Here is a 13,814-nt window from a genome sequence, read left to right as displayed (position 1 = left end):
GCTGTTTGTTTTCATTAAATCTGACAAACCCACTGGAATAAACAGTCTCAGACCATGACTCCTTCTCTGCTTCTGCCATAGTGTTGAACAGGTTTATCATCAAGCTCATGATACACAGCACCTTGCAGGCCTAGTCCCTGGAATGACAGCTACTTCCACAGCTAAAAGGAGGAGCCCAATCTTTTTTTGCTTACTTGAAGAAGTAATGCTACATCATTAACTTTTCCATTCCATGTGCCATTGGAAAATGCTTTTGCTGATGACTATTTAGCTGTTAGTTAAAAGTGCTTCTTTATACAAAAGATGCTGAACTCTGATTATTCAATACTATTAATATTTTGTTTGTTCTCCTTTGTCTCTAGGTATAGACCAATTATTAAAATAGCTAAATATATCTGTGCAATATCATGTATTCCCTTAATACCTATTACACAATTGAACTTGATAAAAAATGCCTACTACTGTTCACAGTAGCCCTTCCCTCCACAAATACTAAATTTCAATTTTTCATTTAAACTTTCCACTGACAACCTGAGTTTCTTTTATGTCTTTAATGATTAGCAAGTTTCTTCAGTTGCTTATGGGGAGATGGGAATATACTGTTATTGACAACAAAAATTTCATTCGTTTCATGGCTAAGGTAACACAGAGTGTCTGGCTGGTCTACTACCTTTTTCCAGGATTGTTTTGTAACAGTATACCCTGTATTCCTCCTGGTCAGTGATCCTCTGGTCATGAGCAGTAACACTGCAGAGGTAACAGGCCTTAGACGATGTTTTGATCAAATTTATACCTGCTCAGTGACACTGTCGTCACTTTTATTTTTTAGTGTTCTACAGCTCGAGAAAACTCAGAATTTCACAGATATCTGCAATCCAAAGTCAGAGTCACTGCCCTTCCATAGTGAAGGTAGACTTTTGTATTAATGAGAAACTAGACAATGTTTTCACTTTCGGAAAGACCAGCCATTCAATGTAGAGTTTGCAAATGTAAAAGTGAATTTTTATTATTGCTCACCTCAGGAAGTGTATGGGGATATATCAGGTAAAGAAGTCTTCTTTTTCATGAATTTGGCCTATGGAAATAGTCTCTTCTCAAAACTTAATTACACAATGACTTAGTTAGCTTACTCATTCAACTCGGCTTATTAGGTTTCCCCTTACAGTTCCTCACTCAGAACTTTGTTTAATAACCACAGCCTTGGGAACAAGTCATTGGTTTCTTATCAGAAATATACTACTGTACACTACTGTTGTGCTCTTTCATGCTGTTTCTGGAACACGTCCCAAAACCACCAAGAACTGAACATCTACTACAAGGATCTAACCAGCATAGCACAGGAAGTTGGGATTTGGGGGAACAATGAGAATAAGAGAGTCTGGAATGACAGACAGGTTGTAATTCTGTTCTCACCCAATAAATTCTATTAACATTTATTTTGTAGCCTGCATACCTAGAGTGTTGTAAGGAGTAAAAGATCAGTTGTCTGTCCCCAAAACTGTTAAGGCCACAGAAGGACTTTGCCATGAAATAAGCACAGAATGGAGCGACAGGATGGCACTAAATCCAGACCTGGTGAAGACCAGATCTGACTAACACATACTGGGTAAAACATCTAGACAAAAATTCCCACTGTGGCAAATTGTGTAAAAAAGCAACTGCTCATACGTATATCACCAGTCAAACAAAGATCACCCCAAGTGACTGTGTCATAGAATGGTAGTTGAAGATAGCTTTCATGAAATATTCCAGAGGTCCAGGGTTATATTTTTTTTGACTCTGACCCTAAAAAGAAACAAATGGTTAATAAATGGTCAGAGAATGAGACAGCAGCAGTGGTACAGGGTCAGAATTTTAATATTTGGGAAAATAGTTCCCCCTCAGAGTGGAAATTACTCATGCAACCAGAGGGTGTCTAAAAGGAGTCTAACGGAGGTCATCAAAGAATGTAAAAATCTGAAATAAGACAGCAATGTGATCTCATTTGATAATCCAATACACTATGCCTTCAAACTGCAAGATGAAAAACAAAGGTATTCACTGATTATCTGCCATACAAAACATCAGCATTTTTCAGTTTTATGTGAAATATATCTTTTATTCTTAAATACAACACAGAGGAAAAATATTATTGAAAACATGGTTTATGTTAATTTTTCTTATATTAATTTTTTAATTTATTTTGAGTATATGTAATTATGAAAATCCCTATAGAATATCTAGAAAATTTTTTTTTACATGTAAATAAGAACAAATAAAATAAATGCTTCTACTGAGGATTAGTTTTCTTGATTTGATTCAATCTTACTAGGGCAGTATTTAAACAGTAATTTTTCTGTGCTAAAGAAATGACATTTAACCTTGTTAATTATCAGGGTGAAGAAGTTTTATTATGCAGTTCAATTGTATTAAAGTGTTATTTGAGGTGCTAATTACATTGACTGTGGACAGTGAGTTGAACAAACCTTTTAATTGTAATCAGGAAAGCTATTAAGCTCTTTTTCTATTCAAATTGGAGCTTTGCATTCTGGTATTTAAAGCTCTTTATTATAGATTTCTTTGTATAGAAAATTTGTGCTACATCACAGAAACACAGCAAGTGGTCTAAAATGTGATTTTATATAATGATTGGGTGTTTTGTTTTTTTTTTTTTTCAAAACTAGCAATTGTGTTGATGATATGCTCTATTATGTTTTCTGTATATTCCTTTTAAAAAGAATTATAGATACTCCTCTCCAGATTATAGGAAAATTACTGAAGTTCTAGTGTTTCATTAGATGAGATATAATATCAAATTGCCTAGAAGAAGTCATGTTATACTCCCCCTTAAAGACAATTGATAATTAGAGAGTGAGAGAACATCTAGAACAAAACTATCTATTAGTAGGTGCTTTGTAAATTTACTGTTACAGCAACAGTACATTTTTGCAAGGGGTTGAGTCTGCTTTATCTTCAAATCTTCAAATGGTGAAAGAGAGCTTGTTATATTTGATAAAAAATTAGCACAGTAAAACTATGTTACTCTATGCCATGAAACAACACCTTTTTAAGAATCTGTATGTTCCTGAGTTATACAGTTTGCTGTATTTGGTTCTCAGAACTTTAAAGTACTGAATGCAACATAATTTTATACAAGCCTGGGGCTAGAAATGCCATGAAATAAACAAATGCAGGAGTCATTCTATGCATCTTATCCTTCATTAACATAGATCCAGAAAAGAAAGCTCATGAGCCTGTTTTATTACAAACGAAGCTCATACACCAGGTTTTGTCCTCATTTTTCAGAAAGCCTGAGGAAATATTGCACTTTGGCAGTACTTCTGTTTTGCTTAGCATAGTGCAGCTTTGTTGTCCCCTGAAGTCAGTGGTGTTTTAGGCAGAAGTAGATTTCTACCCACACAGTTTACAGGAGTATCTGTTTGAGCACTGCAGTACTTCAGTATTACTTCAATGAATATATTGTCTCCTAGAGAAGGAAGGCACCACTGAAAAGGCTGGGAGAAGATAAGATTTGAAAAAGGATTTTAAGGCAGCTTTGAAAATGTTTACAAGAAAGAAAGAGAGAGGGAAGAGGAGAAAGCAAGGGGAAAATTAAAAGGAGTTTTAGAAAAAACCACATTGATTTTACAGGTGCATAGCAATCCTTTAAAGCCCTCTTCGTTTTGATGTGAATGTTAAATTCAGATCTAGATCATATAGACAGGAAGACAAGAAATATTCTTCAAGGATTGCTTACCCAAAGTGAAGACTTTGATCTTATTTGGTTATTGTAAATCCAATTTTCTCTAAGTTAAAAAAACATAATCCAGCCCCCAAAGTCCAGTGGAAAAATCTGGGTTTTTTTTCTATCTTAATTGTTTATTTAATCTATTTATCTCAAGTTGTGACTTGCAAAATTCTCAAGTGTTTTACATTTCTAGGGTGGAAAAAAAAGAAGTATATTTTCATAAAATAATATTTAGCATTGAAAAATATTTTTAAAGTATTACTGTAGAATATACTTCACAAGCCAGTTTTAAATATCTTAAAAAAATTTTTGTGCTTAGAAATGGTATAATAAACCTGAGAAAAGGGAGGAGTGGTTTCTGGCTAAATCCTGAGATAATAAAAATAGTTTGATTAAACACTATTTGCTCATTTAGTATTCTATAAAGCAGTATATGAGTAGATACCAAACTGTGTAAAGTTTGCCACTGAAACAGAAAAAAAAAAAAGATATGTTGACTTTGAGCTAGGCTTTGATTCCAAGTGGGGATGTGTCTCTTCAGGGGAAGAATTGGCTGTATGATCCACGTACCTTCCTTTGAATTCCAGAAAGGGATCAGACTATATTTATTATACCGCTTGTGGCCCCAAACCTGAGTCAAATTTATTCCTCTCTACAAATGACCCTTCTTTGCTGTAGCCAAGATGCAACTGAGATCCAGTCATACTCCTTTCTCTGAAGTGCCTGCTGCTCCTCATGTGGTTATGCTATGGTCTTAATTGCATGTTATGCATGGCAATGATCTATGAGGGGAGTCACATTTTGTTTCAGGCTCCCTAGAAATCTTTCAGCTTCTTCTAAAAGTGATTTTGTACTCTGGCTCTAGAACTGTGACTTTACTTCCAAGTGAAGACTTGATAGTATCTTCCTATATCTCTGTGAAACACAACATGTCTTCTGCCATCGCCACTGCCCTAATTTCTTTTCTTTCTTATTGAGAGGGCAGTGATACAGCTCTTTAGTGACCTGGACACATTTGTCTCCACTTTCTGTGAATGGAAGACCAACTGTATGTCCCCAATTCCCAAGTTCCATTGTAATAAACATTTTCTATCCCTCTGTTCTCCTCAGCTTATCTGTAACCACCTACTCCTCCTGTTTGTATCTAAATGAACTGTGAAATTTTGTACAGCAAAGATACAATTTGATTGGTTCTTTTTCAATTCTAAATTAAAAAATTGTAAATATTCTTCTCTCCCACTACATCCATAGCGTGCACATTCTTTACTTACCACACGGTGTTCTGCCTGTATAGGTATTTTTATGTGCACCACTTAGATAATTATCAGTCCCCTAGGAAGAAAACATGAGAACAATTTTCTGATCTAATTTATTATGCAAATGTCTTTGTGTGAAACCTTCAGCACTCATTCTGCACAAATGTAAATACAAAACTTCATTAAATAGCCCTTCTAAAGTGTGTTGATCTTTGACAGGTTTTTGACAAAGGGTGCAGAGAAACAGAGATATGAATAGTGGCAGCAAGGGAGTGGGATGTCATAATTTCAAGGTATGTTGATTTACCTAATGTTAAAGAATTTCAAGAACTCTATATACCCACAGGCTTTATAAACTTTTGTTGAATTTTAAGCTTACATTTTACAAGGATGCTTCTGGTTTTACAGCCTCCTGACTCATAGTAGAATTTACAAGATTTCCCACATATTTGTGCTACTTTTGAAAAAAAACATTGCTTTTCTCTGTGAATTCAGTCTATCACATAGAACCTCTTCTTTTCTTAAAACTTCCAGGGACTATGATCCAGCTATTAGATGTAATATCAGTCAAGAACAGAATGCTTCTATTAATGCTAGCAAGGCAAACTTGAAAATATAACCTTCCAATTTCTCTCAGTGGTAAAGTCTGTAATTTTCTCAGACATGGTTGGTCTTTGAAATCCTTCAAATTAATTTTTGAATCCTGAAAATTGGAAATACTGGATTCTCTCACAAAAATTTCTAGAAACATCTCCAAACCAAAACAACTCCAAAACCAAAAGTCCAAAGTAAAAATTATTGTTCAGAAGCCGCTTGAAATATTAGACTAAAACACAAGGAAAAGCATTTTCTGGATTCTGAAGATTCTTTTTGGAGTCTTACTTCTTCCTACTTGGTAGGACTGAAATGAAATCACAGTTCAAATTTCAATTATGTCTTCTGAATAAATTTCAGCAAAATTCATCCACCTCCACAAAGCAGTGAAGATATATGTTAGCATTATATAGGTTTGATGTTAAAATGATGAACTTTAAATCTCAGAGTCAAATGCCTTAATAGATTTAACACTTATAAACCTTTTAGAATTACACAAAATGACATCATGATTATACAATTATAGCATCAAAGTCTAAGGATTTCTTCCTTAAAAAAACCCTCTGAGGCAAGATCAACAATTTTTAAAATTTTATTTAAGTAGTTTCCATATTAACTGGATTAGAAACTCATAAAACTAGTAATATACTTATGACTATTGTAAAATTTGACATATTTGCAAACTATTGCACATTTACATATGTATTCCCTTCCATACACATTTTAAGTTACTACCGTGAAGTATGTTTTGAATGTTTTAATATAAAATGTATATATAAATATATGCACACATCAGGATTCTTTATAAGATACAAATGAAATCCAAAATGATATTTTTTTAGCATAATACAGTATTGCAGGCGTTGCAAATGAAATCAACACTGCATACTTTTTGATAAGACATAACTGCATTAACTCCACAGACTCATGAAGAAGTAAACTGAGAACAGGCATTTTGTTACCTGATTAGGTCTTGACAATGTTTTCAATGACTGAAATCCATTTATATGCATTTTAAAAGATGTTGATTGCATTGGGTAACCCTGACTATATTGACTGTCATTTTTGGTCTACTTTAATTTACCTGAACTTTCTGGGTTTGCTAATTGTTGTATTTTTCAGAATGTTTGTTTTCCTTGTACTTTGCTTGGGTTCGTCTCAGTGTTTATGCTATACTAGTATAACATACAGCACTTTCAAATGTTCTGTTCTTAAAGACTAGTAGCTTTAACTGTTGTTACCTACTTAACTTATCTGTAGAGACAGTGAAGTGTTCAGGTACTAGAAGTTCATCATTACTGATGAGAGATGGAGTCTTTGTTGGATATACTATTGCACTTGTGGCATTTTTCACGAGTCTATGAAGTTTTCTTCTTTAGCCTTTTCTGTTAAAAGTAAAGTTGTTTCATAACCTACAAATACATGACATACCAGATATGGTAAGATGAATCTCAGTATGTAATTTATATTAATTAATAAGAAATGTTTTCCATATCAAATGCAATGGACTGTTTTTCTAATAAATAACAGCTTCAATACTAAAACCTACAAAATTAAAACCAACACTCTACATAAGAGTAGAGTGTTCAGTCTTTTCCTTTGGTCCCTATTCCATCTATACCATAGTATATTAACATTTAGTTGCATTTTAGACATTTTATATGCTTTGTGCATGTAACCACAATATGTTTCAACTAGGTGTAATTCAGATTAACCACTGCTTTAAATCTTTCAAATTTGAACAGAACAACTGTGCCTTAATATCACTGTGATTAAGAAAAGACCATAATTTTTTTTCTAGATCCCTATCTGTGGGATATCCCTATCCCTATATTGTGGTGATATCTCTGAGGAGAGTCTGATTTATGAAAATCAAAAAATAATACTGAATCTCAGCACAGTTTGAAGCTCTTCACTGAGACAGAACACAGCCTTGTTTGATGCATAATTGTGAATGTCATATGGCTGCAGAAGGCACAGGATATTGATAACTGTATGCCATGAAATACAGTATCAGAGGCAAGGCGGTCACAACTTGGTATTTTATCAGATCGACTGTATTGCCTCATCACTTTTATTCTGACAAGGCATGAATAATCTCTGGAATAAGGTAGCATTTTTCTTAAGGTGAGATTTATGACAGATCTTTTTAAAAGAACTAAATATGCACATACTGTTCCTGACAATTCTGGAAAAAGTTATTCTTTCAAAGCTTTTATTATGTTTTTTACTAAAATCAAGACTTACGATTAGACATTCTATATTATTTGTATGTGATACTGAGAATAACAGAAAAGATTGGTATTGTGGCAACATGAGTAACAATCATTACTGGGAAGCATTTTAATACCACGATAAGAAGTTTGATGTAAAACTTCAGAATGGCATTCAGTATATGTGCATCACAATACTAAGACTTAAGGAGATTTTCAAAAAGGAACTGACAATTTTTTAGTGCATTCAGATTTTAAGCAATGAATATGTGAAACATATAAAATTGTTTATGATTTAGATGAGTACTCAAAAGCATTCATAAATGGATTCCAACTGGCATCTATGAATAATTTCTGCTGCTGCTGTGGTGGAATGAATCAAAGTAATCAGCATGATAAGTTCTCTCTGTTTTCATAATTTCATTGTCATTTATTCCTCCCCACCACAGTCTTGCTTTATCTTAAATATTTGTAGCAAAACTGAAACATGACATTCAGTCCCAGATGTTCCTCCTGATTCTAAAATTTGTCTTCTAAAAGAATCTCCATAAGAAAGGGATTTTTTTTCTTAAATGCATTTTTTCTTAATGACATCATCACTTAGAAAAACATTTGAGAGTGCATAGGAGTATTGCCCTCAGATGACGTAGGGACACGTTTAATCTTTTTCAGAAGATATATTCATCTGATAATGAACAAGATGGCCTTTACCTTATTTCCACCAATTAGCCAAAGTAGAGAAGCTGGCATTCTCAGTCCACTGAGTGCACAAAACTTCACTGCAAGTTATACATTTTGTCCCAGCATCAGGGATTGATGAAAAATCTTTGTGGCTGTTCCATTGCTTACTTCTTACTGTCTGATAAAAAGCTAAAAGGTTCCCTTGACTATAAACCAGACATATAAGAAATACTTCCAGCTCTCTCAAACCAAGCCATCAGAACTGCTATAGATCAATTTGCCAGCTTAATCCCATTTTCATTCCATTTAATGTACTTCAGAGTTCACATTTTGTTTATATTTCACTCCATTTTTTGGTAGAATTCCCATCTACTGAGTGTTGGTTTTGAATAGCATACTTGCTAATGCAGGCTACACTGAGCAGACAGTGATATGATGCTTATCAGAGGGACTTTTTACAGGCACATGTAGTGACAGGACAAGGGGGAATGGCTTTAAACTGAAAGTTGTGGATGCCCCATCCCTGGAAGTGTTTAAAGCCACGTTGGATGGAGCTCTGAGCAACCTGGTCTAACAAAAGCTCTTCTTCTCCACAGCAGGGAGCTTGGAACTGAATGATCTTTAAGATCCCTTCCAACTCAGGCCATTCTGTAGCTCTGTGATCTTACACAGACTGTAGTAGATGAGAAAAAAATCTAGAAAAAAACCCTCAGTTTAGAGCAGACAGAGGGACTTAATTCTTGTTCTTTTTCTTCTCCTCCTTATTCTCCTTCACTTCTAATAAAGTTAGTGTGGAAGATATTTTAATTAATTTTGTTTTAAAGAACAGTTTCTCATGTACAAATAGTTTGGATAGAAAAAAGTAGTTGCCCACATAGGATTAAAACCCAGTATAATTTCAAAAATTACCCATTACAAATCAAAACAGAAAACTCCATTAGAGTTACAGACCAAAAACATTCCACAGAAACACAGAATGGTTGAGGCTGGAAGGTACCCCTGATAGTCATCTTGTCCAACCTCCTGCTCAAGGCAGTTGTCCAGGACCATGTGCAGTAACTTTGCAAATATCTCCAAGAATGGAAACTCCACAGTCTCTCTGGGCAACTAGGTCAGCCTCAAAGGACAGAAGGTTTCCCTTTCAAACAGACAGGACCTTCTATGTTCTGTTTAAGGAGACTGCATACCTTTTTCCTCCAAAATGCTGATTTCCCCTAAGAAAAAAAAAGAAAGCTCCTTCCAGAAAAACACGTTGCTAATAGCCAGTTATTTAATGCTTGTCCCCTGATAAATGACCTTTCTAACTCATGTGTATATACCATTGCTCTGCTTTACTCTTTAGACGTGGATGGAACTGAACTGAAACATGTTCTGTTACTGGAAAGACAAGTTGTTCCTCAATTTTCTCACAGAGAACTTTGGCTTTACTTGCCTCTCTCAGACTGCCCAGCCTGAACAGTACTTGGAGCGATCAAATCATTATTGTGTGTCAATAAACATAGTTGCACTGACATCAGTTATTTGTGCTAGCTGAAGGTTTTGTTTAATATATAATCCCAATATTACTTTATCTGAATACATTTAGGGAGGAAGGCAAAATGTATAAAATGTAAGTTACTAGAAGGCAGTGCACTGTTCTAAAACTGTGAAAGAATAGGAATAGGGATGGGACCCTGAAAAGTGTGGAAATAAGAACGTGAGGCTGCACGTATTCTCAAGGGATGAAACCATTTTCATTAGTAACTCAATCAATACAAAACATGCATTCTGCCCACTTGTTTTGAGTTTAATTTAATACTACTAGACTGAAAACCAAGAGACTTTTATAATTCGGGGAGTGTAAAATAAGTGAACAGAAATGCACTGTCATATCTGATTTTTTAATTAAGACAATTTCTTTAAAAGGTCCCCACTGGGTTTTCAATTATTTTTAGCAAGAGAGGTTTTTTTTTATTCAGAATTACATTATTAAACACATTTTGAATTACAGTAATACCATTAAAATACTTTAAAAGCTGTAGGAAGTGTCCCATAAGGTTAGAAAATTGTTCACTTTTTCCAGTGATATGGAAATAAAAGACAGTTTTATATAAAACTGAAAGTATATTATCAAAAGCCATAACAAAAAAAAATTAAAATAAATATCAACATTATTAGAAAATAAAGTAGCAGTCTGCAATCAGCTAAACAGATATTTGAGCAGGTAAGTGATCCTACTAAGGAATTTGGACAACTCATATGATGAAAATGCAGCTCAGATGTAATTATTTGCAAAGCTGGGGCCTGTGTTTTTTGCTTTTCAACTTTATCACACTACTTTAATAATGCTGAAATAAATTTTATCTATCCTGGTAACTTTAGGTATAAATCCAGCCATGTTAATAATGGGCTGTGACACGTTCAGATAAATGTTTGTGGTACTTAAGGACTCATCAACATTGACTGACATAGTCAAACATAGAACACTATTTGTAAAAGGAAAATAAAGGAAACAAGTTTTGGAGCAAAACCCAAAAAAGGGATATAAATACTTCCTTAATAGGAAATAGGTAAAAAATGCATATTGACTGAGAGATCTTAAGGCAATAACATTACAGTGCCATCACAGGAGCATCCCAATCTTGCACTAAGACTACAACATGTAAAAGAGAGCTTTTTTTCTATAAATTGAGAATGGCTCAGTTCAGAAAGCTGTACTCAAAAAAAATTCCCTGGGATTTCAATGAGAGTTTGCCTAAGAAAACAAAATGAAGTAGGAAAAAGTAAATGGGATAAAAAAATCTCCTTTCTGCGTATTTCCTAACCATGTCTTATGTCCCATCTGCTACTGAGAGTCCTTTTAAACAGCCCCTTTGAGCCGCTGTAGCTGGGACAAATGGGTAGGCAAAAGTGGTGTCATGAGATACACAGTAACCAATCAAGACTGTCACTAGAAGCAGTAGAGTGATGGTGAGGATGGTACAGCTCTCAGAGTTCTCCAGAACCAACACAGACTCCAAATGAAGCCTGCTATGGGATTACAGAGTGCGCGTTAAGGACAGCCCCACGATCCCTCTCAGACTCTCTTAGTCCACATCAGAGGATCCACTGCTCTTAGTGTATTTTTTGCTTCATTTCATGTAGTTCTGTATTATTCCATTAGGCTGACAGAATGCCACACACACCTCTAGAGAATTTCGTGTCAACAGAGAATTTCACAACAACGGTGGAATTTCAGCAGTGATTGAATTAAAAAGGGATGAAGGGAGAAAGTATAGAGGCAGGCCTTTTGGGACAACAGTTGGAGGGATGCTCTGGATGGTGGAGGGAGCTTCCCTATTCCTATTCAGATTGTTTTGACTTTAATGTTTTCAAACCTCTTTGTTCCTCAAAAAGCCAATTTCTATCCTCTATTAAGTGCAAATGATGGGCTCTATTTTAGACTCTGCTCAGAGTGACCATTAAGACCACACTTTCAAAAGTCTGCATGGTGAGTTTCCTGGATCCCCTATTACTTCCATCATCATTCACTGATATAAGGTACATAGGCTCAATACCTTTACCATATTTAATACACTATTTTGAACTATCTGGTCTGGTACAGACATGAAGCCTCTAATTTCTCTGTTCCACTCCACAGGAAAATTTACTGTTCCTTACTCTCTGGGATTTGACTCTCCATTTATTTGTGTGAATAATGAAGCAAAGAATTCTTTCAGGCTGTCAGCTACAGTATCTGTCACTAGCTTCCCACTCATCCCTTAATGGTTCAAGTAATTCTTGAGAGAGCTCTTGGCTTTTTATATATTTAAGTAGCCTGTCATGATTTGTATTTAATTCCCTTGCAACACCATTTATTATTTTCATTCACAATTTTGTCATTCTGGATTTTTCTTGCATATCTGACCACAAAGAATCATCGACATAACACCTAGAGATGCAAAACCTTAAAAAGCAGAAAAAAAAAGAGATGTAGTGAAGTAAACAATTAGGCTGATCAGAATCCCTGTTCTTTACCCAGATCCTTAGGCATTTCATGTTGACAGTAATGAATGAAGAACCATTTCAGATAAAGTCCTCTCAAACCCTCATATCTTTTAGATTAATCGATGGCAAAACTTCCATAGATTTCACAAAACCTTGAAAAATTCCTTCTTCCAAGCTTGATTTCTGTTCAGAAACTTTCAGCAGTTTTTATTTGATTTGCTTTAACAGAATCTACAGAGCCCATAAGTCTCTAGGAACAGTACTCTTCATAGTAAGGACTGACTTCATATTAGTCCTGCAGTGCTTCACAGTCAGCCAGCACTTGCTTAACAAGGAATAGCCTTCCAGGAACTTCTCCCATTTCATCTCAATGAACAGTCAATCTCCTTGTATGAGTTCCATCTGCCCAGGTTTTCCCTGCCAAAACCAGCAAACAGTTTTCCCTCTGTTGCTTAGTCATACATTTTTGTGGGAAAAAAACATAAAGTAATTTACAAAAAAAAAAATATTGTCCATTAGAACAGAACCTGTGTACTTTTAGTGTGATTCAGTCTTCCAGTCTCTATACCCTCTGTATGGGTCATCCATAACTTCTCTGGAAAACCTGTTCCAGTGCCTCACCACCCTCAGAGTGAAGAGTTTCTTCCTAGTGTCTAATCTAAACCTACCCTCTTTCAGTCTGAAGCCATCCCCCCTTGTCCTGTCACTACGTTCCCTTATAAAAAGTCTCTCTCCATCTTTCTTGTACTCTCCATTTAGGTGCTGGAAGGTCACAATTAGGTCACCACCACAGCACAGGAAAGACACGGACCAGTTAGATCACATCCAAAGGAAGGTCATGAAGATCAGAGGGTTGGAACACCTGCCCTGTGAGAACAGGCTGGGAGAATTGGAGATGTGCATTCTGGAGAAGGCTCTAGGGAGACCTTATTGTGGCTTTTCAGTACTTAAAGGGCCCTACATAAAAGCAAAACAGGGAATTTTTAGCATGTAGTGACAGGACAAGGGGGTATGGTTTTAAACTAAAAGAACATGGATTCAGCCTAGATATAAGGAATTTTTTAAAATGAAAACTAAGTGAAACCCTAAAACAGGTTGTCCAAAGAGGTGGTAGATGCCCCACGCCTGGAAACATTCAAGGTCAAGTTGGACAGGGCTTTGAGAAAGCTGGCTAGCTGAAGATATTCCTGCTCATTGCAAAGGGTTCTATTAGATGACCTTTTAAAGTCCCTTCCAAGCCAAACCATTTTATTATTCTATTTTTATTCAATTTCTCTTAAAACATGTCACTGGTGACAGAGACAATATACAATATATGTCACATATTATAGTGAAGTCTGATACTCACTGGAAACAACCTGCACAGCTGCAAATGAA

The sequence above is a fragment of the Pseudopipra pipra genome, chromosome 3 (assembly GCF_036250125.1).
Source record: "Pseudopipra pipra isolate bDixPip1 chromosome 3, bDixPip1.hap1, whole genome shotgun sequence".
Classification (NCBI taxonomy): domain Eukaryota; kingdom Metazoa; phylum Chordata; class Aves; order Passeriformes; family Pipridae; genus Pseudopipra; species Pseudopipra pipra.
This window is presented reverse-complemented; position numbering follows the sequence as displayed.